A 26,868-nucleotide genomic window follows, 5' to 3' on the forward strand; every position below is an offset into this window, starting at 1 on the left:
AAACCAGGGTGGCACAGAGGACTTCATCTACCACAGGGGTGCAGGACTCACTCCTCCTTGGTAAATCCACCTGATCCCACACTGGTACAATCCAACAGACCCCCCCCCTCCCCCTAGAACAGTAGGGATGCCCACTCAGGGGATATGAAGTGTCTTAGGAGGAAACAAGTAGTTGGAAGTAAGTGGAGAGCAGAGCAAAGCAGACAGGGGTTGCAGCTCCTGGGCTGCTGTGGCAGCGTGCAGTGTGAGCCAAGTTCTGGGAGCCGAAGTGAGGAGTAAGCTCAGGGAACTGAAGTGGAAAGTGAGTTCCGGGACCGCTGGAACGAGTTGCTCTAGGAAGGAACCCGAAGTGGACCGGGGCAGGGTAGTGGCCCGCCGGTATTGTGAGTGGGAATCCGGACTAGTGCAGGGAAGTTTACTTCCCCCGTTCCAAGCAGAGGAGTTAGGCCTAAGCCACACGGCGAGAAAAATCGGTGCGAGTGGAGTGCAATAAAATATCGCATTCTCCTTGGACCAGCGCACATGAGCGATTATTTTCTCAGCCCTAATCGGACCGAGAAAACAATCGCAGCATGCTGCAATTGTAAGGTGAGACCCTTTTCTCTCGCACCCATTCAAGTGAATGGGGCGAGAGAAAAATCGCACTGCACTAACGGTACTCCGGTGTACCGCGCGTGCAGAGCGAGAATGGCAATAGCCGGCTACGGAGGAGAGAGGGAGAGAAATCCCTCCCCTCCTCCGTGCCGGCCCGCCCCTGTGCAGTGCTGGTCCGCCCTTCCGCATTGCCAGCCCGCCCCCCGCAGCTGAGGTCCGCTCGCAGGGTCGGACCTCAGACGCAGGCACGCTCGCATGACACTCGGCTCCTGCTGTGCTTCCAGCGCGAGCCGAGTCTCATGCGAGCATCGCAGTAGTGCCCCGTGTGGCCTCAGCCTTAAAGTGACTTTCAACTGTGCGCAGGAGAAAGGGCTCTGCTTCATTGTACCGGGTGTGGGATCTGAGCACTACCCACCAAAGGCCCACGGACACCGGCAATTTCTGGTTTACCTTACGGACTTGTGTGAAGTTACTGCGTCATCCTCAGAGTGAGTACACCAGTCCCCTCCGGTCCAATCCTGCGGATGGCGTTCCACTGTGCTATCCCTGCCACCACCACAATTCCCAACTGCGCCCCGGGACTACACCTCCCCTACCCGTGGAGGGGATATCACCTTGCTGCCCCCACACCATCGGTCCCGGACGCCTGCCCCGAGAGGCAGCGGCGGTGCCACCATCCCATCACCGCAACCCATGTCACAGACAATCTCCTCTGTAAATACCCCCCTCTTTCACTGTGTAAGTGGACGGGCGGTTGCACGAGCCCCGGGTCCGGTCACCACTCGAGCCCCAGACACGATCCCAGATCCAAGCGCCACTCGAGCAGCCCCGGTTGCCGCAGCGGCACCCATCCGCGACACTAAAGGCCCCGCCACATGCGCCGATATATCGTGCGATCGCAAGAGTGATTGCACACGCCCCCGTCATGTATGCGTCACGGGAAATTCGTTGCCCATGGCGCACAATGTCGTTAACCCCCGTCACATGTACTTACCTCCCTAATGACGTCGCTGTGGGCGGCGAACATCCTCTTCCTGAAGGGGGTGGGACGTTCGGCGTCATAGCGACGTCACACAGCGGCTGCCCAATAGAAGTGTAGGGGCAGAGATGAGCGGGACGTAACATCCCGCCCACCTCCTTCCTTCTGCATTGCCGGCGGGACGCAGGTAAGCTGTGTTCGTCGTTCCCGGGGTGTCACACATAGTGATGTGTTGTGCCTCAGGAACGATGAACAACCGGCGCACAGAAGGAGGAATGACATTATGAAAATGAACGATGTGTCAACGAGCAACGATAAGGTGAGTATTATTGCTCGTTAACAGTCGTTCGGAGATGTAACACGCTACGAAATCTCTAACAATGCCGGATGTGCGTCGCAAACTCTGTGACCCAGACGACATATCGTTAGCTATATCGTAGCGTGTGACGGGGCCTTAAGTCTTGTAATTTAGCCATTAAACCGTACTAGGATGAGATTCAGCAGGACCAATGAACAGTAAATTGTCCAGATAATGCAACACCCTCCAAAATCACATTTATGTTTCAAAACCAATTGAAGAAAAGTAGAAAAAGCTTTGAAATAACATAACGAAAAACCCATGAGGAAATGAAATCCAAGTGAACGAAGGGAAACCTGTCACCAGGATTTTCCCTTATATCCTGCGGCCACCACCAGTGAGCTCCTATATACAGCATACTAGAATCCTGTATATAACAGCCCAGGCCGCTCTGTAGAACTTAAAAAACCCTTCATTATACTCACCTATGGGGCGGTCCAGTCCAATGGATGTCACTGCTCTCGGTCCGGGGCCTCCTCCATCTTGGTCAGTCGCCTTCCTCCTTCCCAGCCCCGTGTGCAAAGCAAAGTGAATATACTAAGAACATAAGAGGAGAACTACATATATTAGAGAGAGGCTTGAAAGATGTTAGTGAAAATGCATGTTAGAAAGTGTATGGTGAAAGCGGAGTGTGCTTGTAACGTAAGTGCAAAGTATAAGGACACATGCCACAAGGCAAATAAAAAAATGCAAAAAATAAATGAATGGGTAACTACTGTATATTAATATTAACCTGTTCATGACTGCCGATGGTAAATCAATGTTTGCGCTTGCTCGGTTTTGTGCAGCACCAACATTTATTCACAGTCTGTGGCCAAGATGAGGTCGCAACCCCTGCGCGCTACAATCGCTGGGTTTCTGGTGAAGAACGGTACTTCAGACGAGAGACATCATCGGGACCTGATGATGTTAACCCTTTGCAATCTTCTATATGCCACAATCAATTGCGATTGCAACACATAGAAGTCAGAATCAGTGCGCTCCTTCTCTTACCTCTCCGGCTCCTCATGACATGATCACAGGGGAGCTGAGGGTTGTCAGCCGAACGTCACATGATGTCCTCTGCGCCTGTCAGGCCCAGCCTGCAGCAGGGTCTGAAAGGCGATCTGACAGTATCATGCATTACCATGCTTTAGTTTATGTGCAGATTTTAGGAAGTTATCACTTTTGGGTATTTTCTGTCACCTAGGCCCCTGAAAGTCACTTCAAATCTGATGTTGTCCCTAAAACAACGGTTTTGTAAATTTTGTTGGGAAAATGAGAAATTGCTGATAAACTTTGAACCCTTCTAACTTCCAAACAAAAAAGAAAAATGATATTTCAAAAATTGCGCTGATGTAAAGTAGACATATGGGAAATATTAATTATTATCTATTTTGTGTGCTCTAATATTCTGGATTAAGGGTATAAAAATTAAAAGTTTGAAAATTGCAAAATTACCGCCAAATTTCCAATATTTTCGCAATTGAATGCAAAAAATATTGTTCTAAATTTACCAGTGTCGTGAAGTACAATCACTGGGATCTGTTGAAGCGTTCCAGAGTTATAACCTGTGAAAGTGACACTGGTCTGATATAAAAATATTGGCCTGGTCACGAAGGCAAAAATAGGCTCTTGCGCGCAGGGGTTAAATATTAGTTGTATCATAATAACCATAATGAAATTGTTGTACAATGTTTTTCTCCACTTAAGATAATCATCTTTTTTATTCTTTCCTCATAGGTGCCACACATCAAACGGAGTTATCAAAAAATGAAATTGCTGTAACAGGTATGGTTTTAATTATTAATTTATAATTATAGTTATTATTAAATTTCTTCGGCGCTCCATTGGGAGACCCAGACGATTGGGTGTATAGCTACTGCCTCCGGAGGCCACACAAAGCATTACACTAAAAAGTGTAAGGCCCCTCCCCTTCTGGCTATACACCCCCCGTGGGATCACGGGCTGCTCAGTTTTCAAGCTTTGTGCGAAGGAGGTCAGACATCCACGCATAGCTCCACTGTTTAGTCAGCAGTAGCTGCTGACTATATCGGATGGAAGAAAAGAGGGCCCATATAGGGCCCCCAGCATGCTCCCTTCTCACCCCACTCTTGTTGGCGGTGTTTGTAAAGGTTGAGGTACCCATTGCGGGTACGGAGGCTGGAGCCCACATGCTGTTTTCCTTCCCCATCCCCCTGAGGGCTCTGGTGAAGTGGGATCTTACCGGCCTCCAGGCTCTGAGGCCGGGCTCCATCCACAGACCCGGAGATCCTGCTGGATACGGAGCTGGGTACCGTCAGGGACAAGGCCCTGCAACATTCAGGTACTCTGTGTCCCCGTACAGACAGGCACAGACACACTCCAGCGTTGCTGGGTGTTCTAGTGCGCCGGGGACAGTAGCGCTGCGCGCTTGGGTTATACTCACTGCAGCTTAGCTGAGTGAGTTTATGTGTGGGGAACTACCGCGCCGGCCGCCCCCGGAGACTGCGGCGCGGCTGAGACTTGTGGTGCGCCGGGGACTTCGCGCCGACCGTGCTTTTACGACGGCAGCGCTTATAAATCTAGTCCCCGGCTTCTGCGGCCTAGTTACGTTTCGTTCCCGCCCCCAGCCCTGTCAGTCAGGGAAGGGGAGAGACGCTGTACAATAGTCAGCGCCGAGGGCTGGAGTCTTATTTACATACTCCAGCCCTCTCACTGGGCACAGTGGGACGCCAGTTTCCCGCTCTTTGTCTGCAGCACGCCCACGGCCCGCCCCTCTTCACAGGACGCCGGCAGCCATTCCTGCACGCAGTCTGAGCTGGAGAACGGACATAGCCCTGGGAGACCCAGACAGGGGATTCTGGCGACCACACACCCGCTGTTAAGCGGGCGGTAAGCAGCACCTAGGTGCTGACCCCACTAGTGCCACAGTGTTGTTTTGTGTACTTTTGTCTGTACCTATATATTGCACTGTACGGTCGCTTCTTGGCTTATACCCCTATATTGCTCTGAGGAGATAACAGCATGTCATCCGCAAAAAGCAAGGGTGCCAAGGCACGGGCTTTATATGCTGCCTGTACCGCATGTGGGGCTGATCTACCGGCAGGTTCCACTGACCCCCATTGTGTGCAATGTTCGGTCCCTGTGCCACTTCGTCAGCCGGAGTCTATGCTAGTAGTGGCCCAGGCAGAGACGCCTGTGAACCCTGCCCCGGTGACGGGGACAGACTTTGCAGTTTTTGCTGATAAGATGTCTGTGACTATGACAAAAATTCTAGAAACTTTGCAGTCCAGGCCGGTCACTCAGACCATGGGCACTGCTGATTCAATGTTCCCCGGTCCCCCTCAGTTGGAACTAATCCGTGCTCCAAGGGGGTCCCAGGCATCACAAGCTGAAGGCTCTGACTCGGACGACAGTCCCAGGCAGCCTAAGCGAGCTCGCTGGGAGAGACCCTCGGCGTCATCACGCTGGTCAGGGTCTCAGCGAGAGGATTCTCTGTATGATGAGACAGAGCTAGGTGATCAGGAGTCTAATCCTGAGACTGCTCTCAACCTGGATACCCCTGATGGTGACGCCATGGTGAATGATCTTATAGCGGCCATCAATAGACTGCTGGATATTTCTCCTCCAGCGGAGGAGGCAGCAGCACAGCAGGAGAAATTCCATTTCAGGTATCCCAAACGTAAATTGAGTACTTTTCTGGACCACGCTGACTTCAGAGAAGCAGTCCAGAAACACCATGCTTATCCAGATAAGCGTTTCTCCAAACGTCTTAAGGATACCCGTTATCCCTTTCCCCCTGACGTGGTCAAACGCTGGACCCAGTGTCCAAAGGTGGACCCCCCAATCTCCAGGCTTGCGGCTAGATCCATAGTTGCAGTGGAAGATGGGACTTCACTTAAAGATGCCAATGACAGACAGATGGACCTTTGGTTGAAATCTGTCTATGAAGCTATCGGCGCGTCGTTTGCTCCAGCATTCGCAGCCGTGTGGGCACTCCAAGCTATTTCAGCTGGTCTGGCGCAGGTGGACTCTGTCATACGTCCATCAGTGCCGCAAGTGGCGTCCTTGACCTCGCAAATGTCTGCGTTTGCGACTTACGCTATCAATGCGGTCTTGGACTCTACCAGCCGTACGTCAATGGCGTCCGCCAACTCTGTGGTTTTACGCAGAGCCTTATGGTTAAAGGAATGGAAAGCAGATTCTGCTTCCAAAAAATGCTTAACCAGTTTGCCATTATCTCAAGACAGGCTGTTTGGTGAGCAATTGGCTGAAATCATTAAACAGTCCAAGGGTAAGGACTCTTCCTTACCCCAGCCCAGATCAAGCAAACCTCAACAGTGGAAGGGACAGTCGAGGTTTCGGTCCTTTCGAGGTTCGGGCAGGGCCCAATTCTCCTCGTCCAAAAGGACTCAGAAGGAGCAGAGGAGCTCAGATTCCTGGCGGACTCACTCACGCCCAAAGAAAGCAGCCGGAGGAACCGCTTCCAAGCCGGCTGCCTCATGACTTCGGCCTCCTCTCTCCGCATCCTCGGTCGGTGGCAGGCTCTCCCGCTTTTGCGGCATTTGGCTGCCACAGGTCAAGGACCGGTGGGTAACAGACATTTTGTCTCACGGGTACCGGATAGAGTTCAGTTCTCGTAGTCCGCCTCGGTTCTTCAGAACTTCCCCACATCCCGACCGAGCCGATGCTCTTCTGCAGGCGGTGTGCTCTCTAAGGGCAGAAGGAGGGGTGATCCCTGTTCCTCTTCAGGAACGAGGTCAAGGTTTTTACTCCAATCTGTTTGTGGTGCCAAAAAAGGACGGCTCTTTCCGTCCTGTTCTGGACCTAAAACTGCTCAACAAGCACGTGAAAACCAGGCGGTTCCGGATGGAATCTCTCCGCTCCGTCATTGCCTCGATGTCTCAAGGAGATTTCCTAGCATCAATAGACATCAAGGATGCTTATCTCCACGTGCCGATTGCTCCAGAGCATCAGCGTTTTCTACGCTTCGTTATAGGAGACGAACACCTTCAGTTCGTAGCCCTGCCATTTGGTCTGGCGACAGCCCCACGGGTTTTCACCAAGGTCATGGCAGCAGTGGTAGCAGTCTTGCACTCTCAGAGACACTCGGTGATCCCTTACTTGGACGATCTACTTGTCAAGGCACCCTCTCAAGAGGCATGCCAACACAGCCTGAACGTTGCGCTGGAGACTCTCCAGACTTTCGGGTGGATCATCAACTTTTCAAAGTCAAATCTGTCACCGACCCAATCACTAACATATCTTGGCATGGAGTTTCATACTCTCTCAGCGACAGTGAAGCTTCCGATGGACAAGCAGCGTTCACTACAGACAGGGGTGCACTCTCTCCTTCAAGGCCAGTCGCACCCCTTAAGACGCCTCATGCACTTCCTGGGGAAGATGGTAGCAGCAATGGAGGCAGTCCCGTTTGCGCAGTTTCATCTGCGCCCACTTCAATGGGACATTCTCCGCCAATGGGACGGGAAGTCGACGTCCTTGGACAGGAAAGTCTCCCTTTCCCAGACGGCCAAGGACTCTCTTCAATGGTGGCTTCTTCCCACCTCATTATCACAAGGAAGGTCCTTCCTACCCCCATCCTGGGCGGTGGTCACGACAGACGCGAGTCTGTCAGGGTGGGGAGCAGTTTTTCTCCACCACAGGGCTCAGGGTACGTGGACTCAGCAGGAGTCCACCCTTCAGATCAATGTTCTGGAAATCAGGGCAGTGTATCTTGCCCTACAAGCCTTCCAGCAGTGGCTGGAAGGAAAGCAGATCCGAATTCAGTCGGACAACTCCACAGCGGTGGCATACATCAACCACCAAGGCGGGACACGCAGTCGGCAAGCCTTCCAGGAAGTCCGGCGGATTCTGATGTGGGTGGAAGCCACGGCCTCCACCATATCCGCAGTTCACATCCCCGGCGTAGAAAACTGGGAAGCGGACTTCCTCAGTCGCCAGGGTATGGACGCAGGGGAATGGTCCCTTCACCCGGATGTGTTTCAGGAAATCTGTCGCCGCTGGGGAAGGCCGGACGTCGACCTAATGGCGTCCCGGCACAACAACAAGGTCCCAACTTTCATGGCACGGTCTCGCGATCACAGAGCTCTGGCGGCAGACGCCTTAGTGCAAGATTGGTCGCAGTTCCAGCTGCCCTATGTTTTTCCCCCTCTGGCACTCTTGCCCAGAGTGCTACGCAAGATCAGGTCCGATTGCCGCCGCGTCCTGCTCGTCGCCCCAGACTGGCCGAGGAGGTCGTGGTATCCGGATCTGTGGCATCTCACGGTCGGCCAACCGTGGGCGCTACCAGACCGGCCAGACTTACTGTCACAAGGGCCGTTTTTCCATCTGAATTCTACGGCCCTGAACCTGACTGTGTGGCCATTGAGTCCTGGATACTAGCATCTTCAGGATTATCTCAAGGGGTCGTGGCCACCATGAGACAGGCTAGGAAGCCCACGTCTGCTAAGATCTACCACAGAACGTGGAAGATTTTCTTATCCTGGTGCTCGGCACAGGGAGTGTCCCCCTGGCCATTTGCATTGCCTACCTTTCTTTCCTTCCTGCAATCTGGTTTGGAAAAAGGCTTATCGCTCGGCTCACTTAAAGGGCAAGTCTCAGCGCTATCGGTATTTTTTCAAAAGCGTCTAGCACGACTTCCTCAGGTACGCACGTTCCTGCAGGGGGTTTGTCACATCGTCCCTCCGTACAAACGGCCGTTAGATCCATGGGATCTGAACAGGGTACTAGTTGCTCTCCAGAAGCCGCCCTTCGAGCCTCTGAAGGCTGTTTCACTTTCTCGACTCTCACAGAAAGTGGCCTTTCTGGTAGCGGTCACGTCTCTTCGGAGGGTATCCGAGCTGGCAGCGCTGTCATCCAAAGCTCCCTTCCTGGTTTTTCACCAGGACAAGGTAGTGCTGCGCCCGATTCAGGAGTTTCTCCCTAAGGTGGTATCCTCTTTTCATCTCAATCAGGATATCTCCTTACCTTCCTTTTGTCCTCATCCAGTTCATCGGTATGAAAAGGATTTGCATTTGTTGGATCTCGTGAGAGCACTCAGAATCTACATTTCCCGCACGGCGCCCCTGCGCCGCTCGGATGCACTCTTTGTCCTTGTCGCTGGTAAGCGCAAAGGATCGCAGGCTTCCAAATCCACCCTGGCTCGATGGATCAAGGAACCAATTCTTGAAGCCTACCGTTCTGCTGGGCTTCCGGTTCCATCAGGGCTAAAGGCCCATTCTACCAGAGCCGTGGGTGCGTCCTGGGCATTACGACACCAGGCTACGGCTCAACAGGTGTGCCAGGCAGCTACCTGGTCGAGTCTGCACACTTTCACCAAACATTATCAGGTGCATACCTACGCTTCGGCGGACGCCAGCCTAGGTAGAAGAGTCCTGCAGGCGGCGGTTGCCTCCTCGTAGGGGAGGGCTGTTTTGCAGCTCTAACTTGAGGTATTAATTTACCCACCCAGGGACTGCTTTTGGACGTCCCAATCGTCTGGGTCTCCCAATGGAGCGCCGAAGAAGAAGGGAATTTTGTTACGTACCGTAAATTCCTTTTCTTCTAGCTCCAATTGGGAGACCCAGCACCCGCCCTGTTTCCTTCGGGATTTTTGGTTTTTTCGGGTACACATGTTGTTCATGTTGAACGGTTTCAGTTCTCCGATGTTACTTCGGATTGAATTTGTTTAAACCAGTTATTGGCTTTCCTCCTTCTTGCTTTAGCACTAAAACTGAGCAGCCCGTGATCCCACGGGGGGTGTATAGCCAGAAGGGGAGGGGCCTTACACTTTTTAGTGTAATGCTTTGTGTGGCCTCCGGAGGCAGTAGCTATACACCCAATCGTCTGGGTCTCCCAATTGGAGCTAGAAGAAAAGGAATTTACGGTAAGTAACAAAATTCCCTTCTTTATTATTTATTAAAATATCAGCTCGGAAAATGACGTGAAATTCTCCCAGGTTAGTATCGCTCTGTGCTCGTGTGATGCGCAGGATTGTGCGAGCTGTGGAAAGTGTTTGTTCGGCTCAAAATTTACTTAAATCCAGCATTAAGAGATGTCTTGTTCATGGAGAATTAAAAAAAAAAACTTACAACACTGCCCACCCACCTCCAGGAATGTTTTGCTTTTAGCCCATAGCAAAACATTTCCGGAGATGGATAGCCGGTGTTGGGTTTTTTTTCTATTAACTCTGGATGTAAGCAAAATTTAAGCTGAACAAACACTTTCCGCAGCTCGCACAATGCATTTCACTGTAAAAAAGAGCACCTAGGGTCTTATCCAGTGTTGAGGAGGGAAAGAAGAAGTAATTGGTGGGCTCACCTGGTTGAAATCGTAATGTGCAAGTAATTATAGGCCTGCTGCAGATCCCAGAGCAATGGAGATGAGAGTTTTGAATATAATCTGAACCTTACTCCATTAAACTATATAAGCACTAACAGGGACGATAGAAGCGTTTTTAGAATTCTTTTTTTAAATGCCGTATTGGTGGGGGTAGTCCCAGGTAACTGAACACAATCAACCCTTCCCAACTGCCTTTTTTGATTCACTCTGTCAACTTTACTCGATTAAACTATATAAGCAGTAATAAGGAACGATAGAAGCGGTTTTAGAATTCACCCTTTAAAATGACATTTCTTCGTCGCTCTATTGGGAGACCCAGACGATTGGGTGTATAGCACTGCCTCCGGAGGCCACACAAAGCAATTACACTAAAAAGTGTAAGGCCCCTCCCCTTCTGGCTATACACCCCCAGTGGGATCACTGGCTCACCAGTTTTCTGCTTTGTGCGAAGGAGGTCAGACATCCACGCATAGCTCCACTGTTTGTAGTCAGCAGTAGCTGCTGGCTATATCGGATGGAAGAAAAGAGGGCCCATATGGGGCCCCCAGCATGCTCCCTTCTCACCCGCGGTGGTGCTTGTAAGGTTGAGGTACCTATTGCTGGTACAGAGGCTGGAGCCCACATGCTGTTTTCCTTCCACATCCCCTGGAGGGCTCTGTGGAAGTGGGATCTTGCCGGCCCCCAAGCCCTGGGGCCGGGCTCCATCCACAGACCCAGAGAACCTGCTGGATTTGGAGCGGGAGTGCCGTTCAGGGACAAGGCCCTGCAACCCTCAGGTACTCTGTGTCCCCGGCAGGCACGGACACTCTCAGGCTTGCTGAGCGTTATAGTGCGCCGGGGACAGTAGCGCTGTGCGCCGGGGTTAGGTCACTGCAGCTTTGCTGAGTGACGTTTCATGTTGGGAACTACTGCGCCGACCGCTCCTGGAGCGGCGGCGCAGCTGCGACTTGTATTGCGCCGGGGACTTTGCGCCGACCGCGCTTTTACGGCGGCGGCGCTTCTAACTTTAGCCCCCGGCTTCTGCGGCCTAGTGCCGCTTCGTTCCCGCCCCCACCCTGTCAATCAGGGTAGGGGAGAGACGCTGCTCAATTAACAGCGCCGAGGGCTGGAGCTTTATTTACATGCTCCAGCCCTCTCACTAGGCACAGGGGGAAGCAGACTTCCCGCTCTTCGTCGGTGTACGCCCAGGGCCCGCCCCCCCTCTCCACAAGGACGCCGGCAGCCATTACACATGCGGCTGGCTGGGGAAAGGCAGCAGGCTCTGGGAGACCCAGACTAGAGGGATTTCTGGCGTCCACACACCGCTCCTAAGCGGGTGGTAAGCTGCACTTTAGTGCTGGCCCCACTAGTGCCTCAGTGTTATATTAGTGTACTTTTTTCTTGGTACCATATATATATATAGTTGCACTGTAAGGTCGCTTCTTGGCTGGACACCCTGTACTGCTCTGAGGAGGCAGCAACATGTCATCCGCAAAACGCAAGGGTGCCAAGGCACAGGCTGTGTACACTGTTTGTACTGCATGTGGGGCTGATCTACCGGCAGGCTCCAAAGACTCACATTGTGTTCAATGTTCAATCCCAGTGGCACTTCGTCAGCCAGAGCCTAATGTGGTGGTAGCCCAGGCTGAGGCGCCCGTGAACCCTGCCCCGGTGACGGGGACAGACTTTGCAGTTTTTGCTGATAAAATGTCTGTGACTATGGCAAAAATCCTGGAGACCTTGCAGTCCAGGCCAGTTGCTCAGGCCATGGACACTGCTGTGTCTATGCTCCCCGGTCCCCCTCAGTTGGAACTAATCCGTACTTCAAGGGGGTCTCAAGCATCACAGGCTGAAGTCTCTGACTCAGATGACAGTCCCAGGCAGCCTAAGCGAGCTCGCTGGGAAAGACCCTCCACGTCATCACACTGCTCAGGGTCTCAGCGACAAGAGTCTCTCTGTGATGAGACTGAGGAAGGTGACCAGGATTCTAATCCTGAGGCCCCTCTCAATCTGGATGCCCCTGATGGTGACGCCATGGTTAATGACCTTATATCGGCAATTAATAGGCTGTTGGATATTTCTCCCCCAGCCCCTTCTGCAGAGGAGGCAGCTGCACAGCAGGAGAAGTTCCATTTCCTATATCCCAAGCGTAAATTAAGTGTTTTTTTGGACCACTCTGATTTCAGAGAATCGATCCAGAAACACGACGCTCATCCAGACAAGCGTTTCTCTAAACGTTCTAAGGATACCCGTTATCCTTTTCCCTCTGAGGTAGCCAAACGCTGGACCCAGTGTCCAAAGGTGGATCCCCCAATTTCCAAGCTTGCGGCTAGATCCATAGTCGCAGTAGAGGATGGCGCTTCACTTAAAGATGCCAACGACAGACAGATGGACCTTTGGTTGAAATCTGTCTATGAATCTATCGGCGCGTCGTTTGCTCCAGCATTCGCGGCCGTGTGGGCACTCCAAGCTATTTCAGCTGGTTTAGCACAGGTGGATGCTTTCATACATCCAGCAGTGCCGCAAGTGGCGTCCCTAACTTCGCAAATGTCTGCGTTTGCGACCTATGCTATCAATGCTGTCCTAGAATCTACGAGCCGTACCGCTATGGCGTCCGCCAATTCTGTGGTTTTGCGCAGAGCCTTGTGGTTAAAGGACTGGAAAGCAGATGCTGGTTCCAAAAAATGCTTAACCAGCTTGCCATTATCTAGAGACAGACTGTTTGGTGAGCCATTGGCTGAAATCATAAAACAGTCCAAGGGTAAGGACTCTTCCTTACCACAGCCCAGAGCAAGTAAACCTCAACAGAAAAAGTGGCAGTCGAGGTTTCGGTCCTTTCGTGGCTCGGGCAAGGCCCAATTCTCCTCGTCCAAAAGGACTCAGAAAGAACAAGGGAACTCAGATTCCTGGCGGGCTCACTCACGCCCCAGGAAAGCAAATGGAGGAACCGCTTCCAAAGCGGCTACCTCATGACTTTCGGCCTCCTCCCTCCGCATCCTCGGTTGGTGGCAGGCTCTCCCGCTTTTGCGACATTTGGCTGTCTCAGGTCAAAGACCGGTGGGTAACAGACATTCTGTCTCGCGGGTACAGAATCGAGTTCAGTTCTCGGCCTCCACTTCGGTTCTTCAGAACCTCCCCACACCCCAACCGAGCAGATGCCCTGCTGCAGGCGGTGGACTCTCTAAGAGCAGAAGGAGTCGTGATCCCTGTCCCCCCTCTCGAACGGGGGCGAGGATTTTACTCCAATCTCTTTGTGGTTCCAAAAAAGGACGGCTCCTTCCGTCCTGTTCTGGACCTAAAACTACTCAACAAGCATGTGAACGCCAGGCGGTTCCGGATGGAATCCCTCCGCTCAGTCATTGCCTCTATGTCTCAAGGAGATTTCCTAGCATCAATAGACATCAAGGATGCTTATCTCCACGTGCCGATTGCTACAGAGCACCAATGCTTCCTACGCTTCGTGATAGGAGACGACCATCTTCAGTTCGTAGCTCTGCCATTTGGTCTGGCGACAGCCCCTCGGGTGTTCACCAAGATCATGGCGGCAGTGGTAGCAGTCTTGCACTCTCACGGACACTCTGTGATCCCTTACTTGGACGATCTACTGGTCAAGGCACCCTCTCAAGAGGCATGCCGACTCAGCCTGAATGTTGCACTGGAGACTCTCCAGGCGTTCGGGTGGATCATCAACTTCCCAAAGTCAAATCTGTCACCGGCCCAATCACTAACGTATCTTGGCATGGAGTTTCATACTCTCTCAGCGATAGTGAAACTTCCGCTGGACAAGCAGCGGTCTCTACAGACTGGGGTGCAGGCTCTCCTTCAAAGTCAGCCGCACTCCTTAAGACGCCTCATGCACTTCCTCGGGAAGATGGTGGCGGCAATAGAGGCGGTTCCGTTTGCGCAGTTTCATCTGCGTCCACTTCAATGGGACATTCTCCGCCAATGGGACGGGAAGTCAACATCCCTGGACAGGAAGGTCTCCCTTTCCCAGACAGCCAAAGACTCTCTGCAGTGGTGGCTTCTTCCCACCTCATTATCACAGGGAAGATCCTTCCTACCACCGTCTTGGGCGGTGGTCACGACAGATGCGAGTCTGTCAGGGTGGGGAGCAGTCTTTCTCCACCACAGGGCTCAGGGTACGTGGTCTCAGCAGGAGTCCACCCTTCAGATCAATGTTCTGGAAATCAGAGCAGTGTATCTTGCCCTACTAGCCTTCCAGCAGTGGCTGGAAGGAAGGCAGATCCGAATTCAGTCGGACAACTCCACAGCGGTGGCATACATCAACCACCAAGGGGGGACACGCAGTCGGCAAGCCTTCCAGGAAGTCCGGAGGATTCTGATGTGGGTGGAAGCCACAGCCTCCACCATATCCGCGGTTCACATCCCCGGCGTAGAAAACTGGGAAGCAGACTTCCTCAGTCGCCAGGGCATGGACGCAGGGGAATGGTCCCTTCACCCAGACGTGTTTCAGGAAATCTGTCGCCGCTGGGGGGTGCCGGACGTCGACCTAATGGCGTCACGGCACAACAACAAGGTCCCAACCTTCATGGCACGGTCTCGCGATCAAAGAGCGCTGGCGGCAGACGCCCTAGTGCAAGATTGGTCGCAGTTCCGGCTCCCTTATGTGTTTCCACCTCTGGCACTCCTGCCCAGAGTGCTACGCAAAATCAGATCCGATTGCAGCCGCGTCATACTTGTCGCCCCAGACTGGCCGAGGAGGGCGTGGTATCCGGATCTGTGGCAGCTCACGGTCGGCCAACCGTGGGCACTCCCAGACCGACCAGACTTACTGTCCCAAGGGCCGTTTTTCCATCGGAATTCTGCGGCCCTGAACCTGACTGTGTGGCCATTGAGTCCTGGATCCTAACGTCTTCAGGATTGTCCCAAGGGGTCGTTGCCACCATGAGACAGGCTAGGAAGCCCACGTCTGCTAAGATCTACCACAGAACGTGGAGGATATTTTTATCCTGGTGCTCTGCTCAGGGAGTGTCTCCCTGGCCATTTGCATTGGCTACCTTTCTTTCTTTCCTGCAATCTGGGTTAGAAAAAGGTTTGTCGCTCGGCTCCCTTAAAGGTCAGGTCTCGGCGCTATCCGTCTTTTTTCAGAGGCGTTTGGCACGCCTTCCTAAGGTGCGCACGTTCCTACAGGGGGTTTGCCATATCGTACCCCCGTACAAGCGGCCGTTAGATCCATGGGATCTGAACAGGGTACTAGTTGCCCTCCAGAAGCCGCCTTTCGAGCCTCTGAAGGAGGTTTCACTTTCTAGACTATCACAGAAAGTGGCTTTTCTGGTAGCGATCACATCTCTTCGGAGAGTGTCTGAGCTGGCAGCACTATCATCCAAGGCTCCCTTCCTGGTCTTCCACCAGGACAAGGTAGTGCTGCGTCCTATTCAGGAGTTTCTCCCGAAGGTGGTATCCTCTTTTCATCTTAATCAGGATATCTCTTTGCCTTCGTTTTGTCCTCATGCAGTTCATCGGTATGAGAAGGATTTACATTTGTTAGATCTGGTGAGAGCACTCAGAATCTACATTTCCCGCATGGCGCCCTTGCGCCGTTCGGATGCACTCTTTGTCCTTGTCGCTGGTAAGCGCAAAGGGTCGCAGGCTTCTAAAGCCACCCTGGCTCGATGGATCAAAGAACCAATTCTTGAAGCCTACCGTTCTGCTGGGCTTCCGGTTCCATCAGGGCTGAAGGCCCATTCTACCAGAGCCGTGGGTGCGTCCTGGGCATTACGACACCAGGCTACGGCTCAACAGGTGTGCCAGGCAGCTACCTGGTCGAGTCTGCACACTTTCACCAAACATTATCAGGTGCATACCTATGCTTCGGCGGACGCCAGCCTAGGTAGAAGAGTCCTGCAGGCGGCAGTTGCCTCCCCGTAGGGGAGGGCTGTCTTGCAACTCTAACATGAGGTATTTCTTTACCCACCCAGGTACTGCTTTTGGACGTCCCAATCGTCTGGGTCTCCCAATAGAGCGACGAAGAAGAAGGGAATTTTGTTACTTACCGTAAATTCCTTTTCTTCTAGCTCTTATTGGGAGACCCAGCACCCGCCCTGTTGTCCTTCGGGATTGTTGGTTTGTTTGCGGGTACACATGTTGTTCATGTTGAACGGTTTTCAGTTCTCCGATGTTACTCGGAGAGAATTTGTTTAAACCAGTTATTGGCTTTCCTCCTTCTTGCTTTTGCACTAAAACTGGTGAGCCAGTGATCCCACTGGGGGTGTATAGCCAGAAGGGGAGGGGCCTTACACTTTTTAGTGTAATTGCTTTGTGTGGCCTCCGGAGGCAGTGCTATACACCCAATCGTCTGGGTCTCCCAATAAGAGCTAGAAGAAAAGGAATTTACGGTAAGTAACAAAATTCCCTTCTTTGGTGGTGGAAGCACCAAGTAATTGAACATTAAATTGTTAAACACTCTGTTGACCTTACTCCATTAAACTTTATAAGCACTAACCAGCTGAGAGCAGCAATTTTAGAATTCCATCTTTAAAATGGCATTTTGTTTTGTGAAGTAGGTAATTTAACGAAATCAATCATGTCTAAATACCTTTTTAAACTCACTGGACCCTAAACAGATATATCGCCCTGCACTAACATGCTCTAATAGCAGCAGTTATGGAATAATCCCTTTAAAATTTCATCTTCTTTGTAGCAGTAGTGGGTCATTTAAAACAATCAAGGTAGGCTAAATGCCTTTTTACACAAATTGTACCCTAATCAGACATCTCGCCCTGCACTACACTCAGCTTTCAGCAGTCTTGTGATTTAGTCCTGAAATGGCCTGTTTGTTGCATTGTCCAGCAGGTCCTGCCACACACTAAAGGGGGCTTTACACGCTGCGATATCACTACGGAGATATCGTCGGGGTCACCGTGGTTGTGACGCACATCCGGCCTCATTAGCGAGATCGCAGTGTGTGCAGGAGTGTGACTCCTCTGAGCGCCCATAAACGATCGCAAAAGAGGGAAAAATCACCCTGCACTAACATGCTCTAATAGCAGGTATTCTCAGGATGGGGAGCTCCATGTTATGGGGAGCCCCCCAGCCTAACAATATCAGCCAGCAGCCGCCCGGAATTGCCGCATCCATTAGATGCGACAGTCCTGGGACTTTACCCGGCTCATCCCAAATTGCCCTGGTGCGGTAGCAATCGGGGTAATAAGGGGTTAATCATGGCAGGCGTCTATGAGACACCCCAATGATTAACCTGTAGGTGAAAGTAAATAAACACATACACCCGAAAAAATACTTTATTTGGAATAAAAGACAAAAAAAACCCCTCTCTTTCACCATTTTATTAAATTCCCCAAATACTCCTCCAGGTCCGACGTAATCCACAGAGGTCCCACGACGCTATCAGCTCTGCTACATGAAGCTGACAGGAGCGGCAGTAGAACACCGCCGCTCCCGGGAGCTCCATGCAGCAACTGAAGGAAGTCGCGCTGTCAGCGGTGACGTCACTGAGGTAATGGCGGGGCATGTTCGGTGATGATGCGTGCGAGAGTGCCTGCATGTGCGGTGGTGATGCGTGCGAGAGTGCCTGCATGTGCGGTGATGATGCGTGCGATAGTGCCTGTGTGTGCGGTGATGATGGGGGCTGTAGTGCCCATGTGTGTGGTGATGGGGTGGGCGGTAGTGCCGGTTTTTTGTGCGCTGATGATGGGGTCGCTCTCTCAGCATTAAAAAAAAAAACAAAAAACGTTTTTTACCGGATCCGTCGCATCACTTTTTACACAATCTGAGACGGATCCGTTGCAGCAGGCACAAACTGAATTGTGCCTGATTGCAAAATACTGATGTGTGAAAGCAGCCTTAATGCGTCATCTAATCTACTTGCCTCTGATTGGCCAGTGGCTGCCATTGGACTAGTGCAGATAGAACATAAATAAGACGTTCATCTGAAATAAAGCAGGGAGCAGTGACGGCTGCGGACCCTGCACCAGTCGGGATCGTCAAGGGGTGCACTTGCCTGTGAGCCGCAAGAAGCAGCCTGGGAGCGGCCCGCGGACTGCGTGTTTGAGACCTCCGCTCTTGTGGAAAGGATTTTCTTTGTCGCATCATACTAACGTCTATAAAAAATTCTGCCCTTTGGCAGCACAACACAAAGCACATACACAAAGCAAAATTAAAAAGGGCTAGCAAACATTGCAATTCTTTCAATGTACATTTTTCTCTAGCTAAAAAATCTATGAATATGAATTTTAGCTTAATTAACATGCGCACGATGCTTCTTTTTCGTGTTCACAAACTGCAGCCAAAACTGCACCTTGTCAGAAAGAGCCTGGAAATGTCACAAAAAATGTAGGTGCTTTTTTGGTGCGTTTTTGCTGCTTTTTTGGTGCGTTTTTGGCAGCAGTTTTGTCAACAATTGTTTCATGTATTTTTCAGTTCATACAAGCCCATAATGCTTGTCTTGATCCGGCAAAATTTGCTTGTCCGGCGGCCGGATGGAACGTTGAGGGGAACGTTTTTGTACCCGGCAAAAATACGGGTCTGGTGGGGTGTTTTATAATGATAGCCTATGGACGCCGGATCATATGACGAAAGCCGGCGCCGGTTTCGTTTTTGGGCATGCCCAGACTGTGTGTAAATAGTTTCTCTGTCGGTCAGTCTCTCCCTCCCTCCCTCCTTTATACTCATCAATCACTGGCGCGGCACTGCACGGCTGTCACACTGCTCTGGCGGCTTCTCCTCTTTTGAAAATGCCGGCTGCTCATTATTCCATCACATTTTCCCTGCTTCCCGCGCCCACCGGCGCCTATGATTGGTTGCAGTGCGACGCCCCCCCCCCCCGAGTGACAGGTGTCTCACTGCACCCAATCACAGCAGCCGGTGGGCGTGTCACTATGGCGCATAGAAATAAATAAATAAATTAAAAAAACGCCGTGCGGTCCCCCCAATTTCAATGCCAGACAGATAAAGCCATACGGCTGAAGGCTGGTATTCTCAGGATGGGGAGCTCCACGTTATGGGGAGCCCCCCAGCCTAACAATATCAGTCAGCAGCCGCCCAGAATGGCCGCATCCATTAGATGCGGTTGTTCTGGGACAGTACCCGGCTCTTCCCAATTTGCCCTGGTGCGTTGGCAAATCGGGGTAATAAGGAGTTATTGGCAGCCCATAGCTGCCAATAAGTCCTAGATTAATCATGTCAGGCGTCTCCCCGAGATACCTTCCATGATTAATCTGTAAGTTACAGTAAATAAACACACACTTGAAAAAATCCTTTATTAGAAATAAAAAACACTAACAAATTCCCTCGTTCTCCCATTTAATAAGCCCGACAAAGCCCTCCATGTCCGGCGTAATCCAGGATGGTCCAGCGTCGCTTCCAGCTCTGCTGCATGGAGGTGACCGGAGCAGCAGCAGACACCGCCGCTCCTGTCAGCTCCACGCAGCAAATGAAGACAGCCGCGGGATGAACTGATGATGTCATTGAAGTTACCCACGGCCACCGCTGAATCCAGCGGTGGCCGCGAGTAACCTCAGTGACAGCTCATCTGATCGCGCGGCTCACCTCATTTGGTGGCTCTGGCAGCTGAAAACATTGATTTTCCCCTCTCGCTGCTGCCGCCGCTGATAGTCACGTCCTCCACATCATCTCCCCTGTGCGTGCACGCTGGAGACAACGGTACTTCGGGGAACACGTGGAGGACGGAACTATGAGCGGCGGCGGCAGCGAGAAGGGGTCCATTATCTCCCCTGTGCGTGCATGCTGGGGACAGCGGTACTTCGGGGAACACGTGGAGGACGGGACTATCAGCGGCAGCGAGAGGGGGATGGACATTGGCAGCTGAAAACATTGATTTTTCCCCTCTCGCTGCCGCCGACGCTGATAGTCCCGTCCTCCACGTGTTCCCCGAATACCGTGTCCCCAGCGTGCACGCACAGGGGAGATGATGGGCCCCTTTTCGCTGCCGCCGCCGCTGATAGTCCCGTCCTCCACGTGTTCCCCGAAGTACCGTGTCCCCAGCGTGCACGCACAGGGGAGATGATGGACCCCTCTCGCTGCCGCCGCCGCTGATAGTCCCGTCCTCCACATCATTTCCCCTGTGCGTGCACGCTGGGGACAGTGGTACTTCGGGGAACACGTGGAGGACGGGACTATCAGTGGAAATTTTGGTAATATACTTACCAATTCAATCAGCTTCCTTACATTAATCTGCATACGTTGATACCAGGTCATGTCTTCTGCTGCACTCCAAAGTTCTGCTCCTACACTATTTAGCATGGAACAATGGGGTTTCCACTTGCCTGTTACCTCACTTCCTGACAAATCACCTGCGTTTTTGGTACCAAAAATGCAGGTAAAAGGCAGGTAAAATGCACCACTTTTGATAGCATGCATTGTTCCTGCGTTTTCTTCAGCGCTCTATTGGGAGACCCAGACGATTGGGGTATAGCTACTGCCCTCTGGAGGCCACACAAAGCACTACATTAAAAGTGCAAGGCCCCTCCCCCTCTGGCTATACCCCCCCGTGGTATCACGGGTTCTCCAGTTTTAGCTTTGTGTGCGAAGGAGGTCAGACATTCCATGCATAGCTCCACAGATTTTAGTCAGCAGCAGCTGCTGACTGTTTCGGATGGAAGAAAAGAGGACACATATAGTGTCCCCAGCATGCTCCCTTCTCACCCCTGGATGGTGTTGTAAGGTTGAGGTACCTATTGCTGGTACAGGGCTGGAGCCTGACATGCTGTTTTCCTTCCACATCCCCTGGTAGGGCTCTGTGGAAGTGGGATCCTGCCGGCCTCTCAGCTCTGATGCCGGGCTCCATCCACAGACCCATTAGAACCTGATGGATTCGGAGCAGGAGTACGATCAGGGACAGGCCCTGCATCATACAGGTACTCTGTGTCCCCGGCAGGCACAGACACACTCCGGGCTGGCTGGGTGTTGTAGTGCGCCGGGGACCGCAATGTTGGAGTTAGTGTCCCTACAGATTACTGGGGGATTGTTTGTGTTTGGGAACGCAGCGCCGACCCCCTCTGGACCGGGCGGCGCTGCTGTGACTTGTGGTGCGCCGGGGATCCGCCGTCCGCGCTTTTACGGCGGCGGCGGTTATAAATTTAGTCCCCGGCTTTTTGGGCCTAGGACGCCGGCAGCTCCGTTTCGTTCCCGCCCCCACCCTGTCATTCAGGGTAGGGGAGAGACGCTGTTCGCTAGCAGCGACGAGGGCTGGAGCCTGTTTTACATGCTCCAGCCCTCTCACTTGGCACAGAGGGAAGCAGGCTTCCCGCTCTTGGCCAGGAACGCCCAGGGCCCGCCCCTTTTCTCTCTCGAGACGCCGGCAGCCATTACATGCATGCCTGGCTGGAGGAAGGACGCAAGGCTCTGGGAGACCTGGACTAGGGGCTATCTGGCGACCACACACCCGCTTTTTAAGCGGGCGGTAAGCGATTTTTTCTGTGCTGGTCCCTCTAGTGCCTCACTGTGTATCAGTGTACTGGGTACAGATATATAGTTATTGTATTACTTGCACTGTGAGGTGCGCTTCTGGCTGCATATCCCAGATCGCTCTGTGGAAGCAGCAACATGTCATCCTCAAAACGCAAGGCGGCCAAGGCAAAAAGGGCTGTGTATACTGCGTGTGCTGCATGTGGGGCTAATCTACCAGCAGGCTCCGATGACCCCCATTGTGTGCAATGCTCCGACCCGGTGCTGCTTCGCCAACCGGAGTCAGGAGAGGTAGCGACCCAGGCTGAGACGCTTGTAAGTTCTGCCCCGGTGACAGGGACAGACTTTGCAGTTTTTGCAGATAATATGTCTGTATCTATGGCAAAAATCCTTGAGACCTTGCAATCTATGCATGGGGCGCAGTCTCTGGGCACGGCGAGGCCTCTGTCCTCAGGTCCCCCTTACTTGGAATGTATCCAGCCCACAGGGGGGTCCCCGGCTTCTCAGGCCGAGGATTATGACTCAGATGATGGCCCCAGCCACCCTAAGCGAGCTCGCTGGGAAAGACCCTCGACGTCTTCACACTGCTCAGGGTCTCAGCGCAATCAGTCTCCCTGTAATGTGTCTGATGAGAGTGATCAGGAATCCACTCCTGGAACCCCTCTCAACCTGGATACCCCGGATGGGGATGCCATGGTAAACGACCTTATCTCAGCCATCAATAGGCTGTTGGATATTTCTCCCCCAGCCCCTTCAGCAGAAGAGGCGGCTGCGGAGCAGGAAAAGTTTCGTTTCCTTTATCCCAAGCGTAAATTGAGTGCTTTGTTAGATCACTCTGACTTCAGAGAATCAATCCAGAAGCACGACGCTCACCCAGAAAGGCGTTTCTCTAAACGATCTAAAGATACGCGTTTCCCTTTCCCCCCTGAGGTGGTCAAGCGCTGGACACAGTGTCCAAAGGTAGACCCCCCGATTTCCAAACTTGCAGCTAGATCCATAGTTGCAGTGGAGGATGGCGCTTCACTTAAAGATGCCAATGACAGACAGATGGACCTTTGGTTAAAATCTGTCTATGAAGCTATAGGCGCGTCGTTTGCTCCGGCATTCGCAGCCGTATGGGCACTCCAGGCTATTTCAGCTGGCTTAGCAAAAGTGGATGCTATCATGCATCCAGCAGTGCCGCAAGTGGCGCACCTTACCACGCAGATGTCGGCGTTTGCGTCTTACGCTATCAATGCGGTCCTAGAATCTACCAGTCGCACCTCAATGGCGTCCGCCAATTCGGTAGTTTTGCGCAGAGCCTTGTGGTTAAAGGACTGGAAAGCAGATGCTGGTTCCAAAAAATGTTTAACCAGTTTGCCTTTGTCTAGAGATAGACTGTTTGGCGAGCCATTGGCTGACATCATTAAGCAGTCCAAGGGTAAAGACTCCTCTTTACCACAACCCAGAACATCCAAACCTCAGCAGAAAAAGTGGCAGCAGAGGTTTCAGTCCTTTCGAGGTTCGGGCAAGACACCATTTACCTCGTCCAAAGGGACTCAGAGGACGCAAAGAAACTCAGATTCGTGGCGGACTCACACACGCCCCAAGAAAGCAAATGGAGGTACCGCTTCCAAAGCGGCTACCTCATGACTTCCAGCCCCCCCCCTCCGCATCGCCGGTCGGGGGCAGGCTCTCCCGCTTTTCCGGCATTTGGATGTCACAGGTCAAAGACCGGTGGGTGACGGACATTTTGTCTCGCGGGTACAGAATCGAGTTCAATTCTCGTCCTCCAGCTCGGTTCTTCAGAACCTCCCCACATCCAGACCGAGCAGATGCTCTGCTGCAGGCGGTGGATTCCCTAAAAGCGGAAGGAGTGGTTATCCCAGTCCCTCCTCAGGAACAAGGGCAAGGGTTTTACTCCAATCTCTTTGTGGTTCCAAAAAAGGACGGCTCGTTCCGTCCTGTTCTGGACCTAAAACGGCTCAACAAACATGTGCACGCCAGGAGGTTCCGGATGGAAACCCTCCGCTCTGTCATTGCCTCAATGTCCAGAGGAGACTTCCTTGCCTCAATAGACATCAAAGATGCTTATCTCCACGTGCCAATTGCTACAGAACATCAACGTTTTCTACGTTTTGTGATAGGAGACGACCATTTTCAGTTCGTAGCTCTTCCATTTGGTCTGGCGACAGCCCCACGGGTCTTCACCAAGGTCATGGCGGCGGTGGTAGCAGTCTTGCACTCTCAGGGACACTCGGTGATCCCTTACCTAGACGACTTATTGGTCAAAGCTCCCTCTCAGGAGGCATGTCAGCACAGCCTGAATGCTACGCTGGAGACTCTACAGTCTTTCGGATGGATCATCAACTTTCCAAAGTCGATCCTATCACCGACTCAGTCACTAACGTATCTTGGCATGGAGTTTCATACTCTAGCAGCGATAGTGAAGCTTCCGCTGGACAAGCAGCGGTCACTGCAGACAGGGGTACAATCTCTTCTGCAGGGCCAGTTGCATCCCTTGCGGCGCCTAATGCATTTCCTAGGGAAGATGGTGGCAGCCATGGAAGCAGTTCCCTTTGCGCAGTTTCATCTGCGCCCACTTCAATGGGACATTCTCCGCCAATGGGATGGGAAGTCAACGTCCCTGGACAGGAAAGTCTCGCTTTCCCAGACGGCCAGGGACTCTCTACAATGGTGGCTCCTTCCCACCTCATTATCTCAGGGAAGATCCTTTCTGCCCCCATCCTGGGCAGTAGTTACGACAGATGCGAGTCTGTCGGGGTGGGGAGCAGTGTTTCTCCACCACAGGGCTCAGGGGACGTGGACTCCGCAGGAGTCCACCCTTCAGATCAATGTTCTGGAAATCAGAGCAGTGTATCTTGCCCTACTGGCCTTCCAGCAGTGGCTGGAAGGAAAGCAGATCCGAATCCAATCGGACAACTCCACAGCGGTGGCATACATCAACCACCAAGGAGGGACGCGCAGTCGGCAAGCCTTCCAAGAAGTCCGGCGCATTCTAATGTGGGTGGAGGACAGAGCATCCACCATATCCGCGGTTCACATCCCAGGCGTAGAAAACTGGGAAGCAGACTTCCTCAGTCGCCAGGGCATGGACGCAGGGGAATGGTCCCTTCACCCGGACGTGTTTCAGGAAATCTGTCGCCGCTGGGGAGTGCCGGACGTCGACCTAATGGCATCCCGGCACAACAACAAGGTCCCGGCATTCATGGCGAGGTCGCGCGATCAAAGAGCTCTGGCGGCAGACGCCTTGGTTCAAGATTGGTCGCAGTTTCAGCTCCCTTACGTGTTTCCGCCTCTGGCGCTCTTGCCCAGAGTGCTACGCAAGATCAGATCCGAGTGCAGCCGCATCATACTCGTCGCTCCAAACTGGCCGAGGAGGTCGTGGTATCCGGATCTGTGGCATCTCACGATCGGTCGACCGTGGTCACTGCCAGACCGACCAGACTTACTGTCCCAAGGGCCGTTTTTCCATCAGAATTCTGCGGCCCTGAACCTGACTGTGTGGCCATTGAGTCCTGGATCCTAGCATCTGCAGGATTATCTCAAGGAGTGATTGCCACAATGAGACAAGCTAGAAAGTCGAATTCTGCTAAGATCTACCACAGAACGTGGAAGATTTTCTTATCCTGGTGCTTGGCCCAGGGAGTGTCTCCCTGGCCATTTGCATTACCCAAGTTTCTTTCTTTCCTGCAATCGGGGTTAGAAAAGGGCTTGTCGCTCAGCTCCCTTAAAGGGCAAGTTTCGGCACTATCCGTGTTTTTTCAGAAGCGTCTAGCACGTCTTCCTAAGGTGCGCACGTTCCTGCAGGGGGTCTGTCATATTGTGCCCCCGTACAAGCGACCGTTAGATCCATGGGATCTGAACAGGGTACTAGTTGCTCTCCAGAAGCCGCCCTTCGAGCCTCTGAAGGAAGTTTCCTTTTCTCGGCTGTCGCAGAAAGTGGCGTTTCTTGTTGCCATCACATCGCTTCGGCGAGTGTCTGAGCTGGCAGCTCTGTCATCCAAGGCTCCCTTCCTGGTGTTCCACCAGGACAAGGTTGTGCTGCGCCCCATTCCGGAGTTTCTTCCTAAGGTCGTATCCTCTTTTCATCTTAATCAGGATATTTCCTTGCCTTCTTTTTGTCCTCATCCGGTTCACCGGTATGAAAAGGACTTACGTTTGCTAGATCTGGTGAGAGCACTCAGAATCTACATTTCCCGCACGGCGCCCATACGCCGTTCCGATGCACTTTTTGTCCTTGTCGCTGGTCCGCGCAAGGGGTTGCAGGCTTCTAAAGCCACCCTGGCTCGATGGATCAAAGAACCAATTCTTGAAGCCTACCGTTCTGCGGGGCTTCCGGTTCCTTCAGGGCTAAAAGCCCACTCAACCAGAGCCGTGGGTGCGTCCTGGGCATTACGTCACCAGGCTTCGGCTCAACAGGTGTGCCAGGCAGCTACCTGGTCCAGTCTGCACACTTTCACCAAGCATTATCAGGTGCATACCTATGCTTCGGCGGATGCCAGCTTAGGTAGAAGAGTCCTGCAGGCGGCAGTGACACCCCCATAGGGGAGGGCTGTTTTGCAGCTCTAACATGAGGTATTTCTTTACCCACCCAGGGACAGCTTTTGGACGTCCCAATCGTCTGGGTCTCCCAATAGAGCGCTGAAGAAGAAGGGAATTTTGTTACTTACCGTAAATTCCTTTTCTTCTAGCTCTTATTGGGAGACCCAGCACCCGCCCTGTTGTCCTTCGGGATGTTTTTTTGTTGTTTGCGGGTACACATGTTGTTCATGTTGAACGGTTTTTCAGTTCTCCGATGTTATTCGGAGTTAATTTGTTTAAACCAGTTATTGGCTTCCTCCTTCTTGCTTTGGCACTAAAACTGGAGAACCCGTGATACCACGGGGGGGTATAGCCAGAGGGGGAGGGGCCTTGCACTTTTAATGTAGTGCTTTGTGTGGCCTCCAGAGGGCAGTAGCTATACCCCAATCGTCTGGGTCTCCCAATAAGAGCTAGAAGAAAAGGAATTTACGGTAAGTAACAAAATTCCCTTCTTTGATGCCCTCATTGATTTCAATGGGTGACAAATGTTGACAAAAACGCAGGAAGAATGAACATGCTGCATTTTTTTTGTCACAAACTTTTGACAAAAAAACGCTGACAAATAAACTGCAATGTGCGCATGACAAATCTGACTTCTCATAGACTTTGCTTGGAAGTCAAATGTCAGAAAGTTCTGACAACAAAACTGCAGCCAAAAAAGCAGCAAAAA

The 26,868-nt window shown here is 52.3% G+C and overlaps 1 protein-coding gene across 1 annotated transcript in view; it reads right to left on the bottom strand.

The window, feature by feature from the left end:
* The window catches only part of SH3GL1 (SH3 domain containing GRB2 like 1, endophilin A2), a 1,238,645-nt gene that overhangs the window by 1,010,807 nt on the left and 200,970 nt on the right, over nucleotides 1–26,868 (bottom strand). The window lies entirely within an intron of this gene.

The sequence above is a fragment of the Anomaloglossus baeobatrachus genome, chromosome 1 (genome assembly GCF_048569485.1).
Source record: "Anomaloglossus baeobatrachus isolate aAnoBae1 chromosome 1, aAnoBae1.hap1, whole genome shotgun sequence".
NCBI lineage: Eukaryota > Metazoa > Chordata > Amphibia > Anura > Aromobatidae > Anomaloglossus > Anomaloglossus baeobatrachus.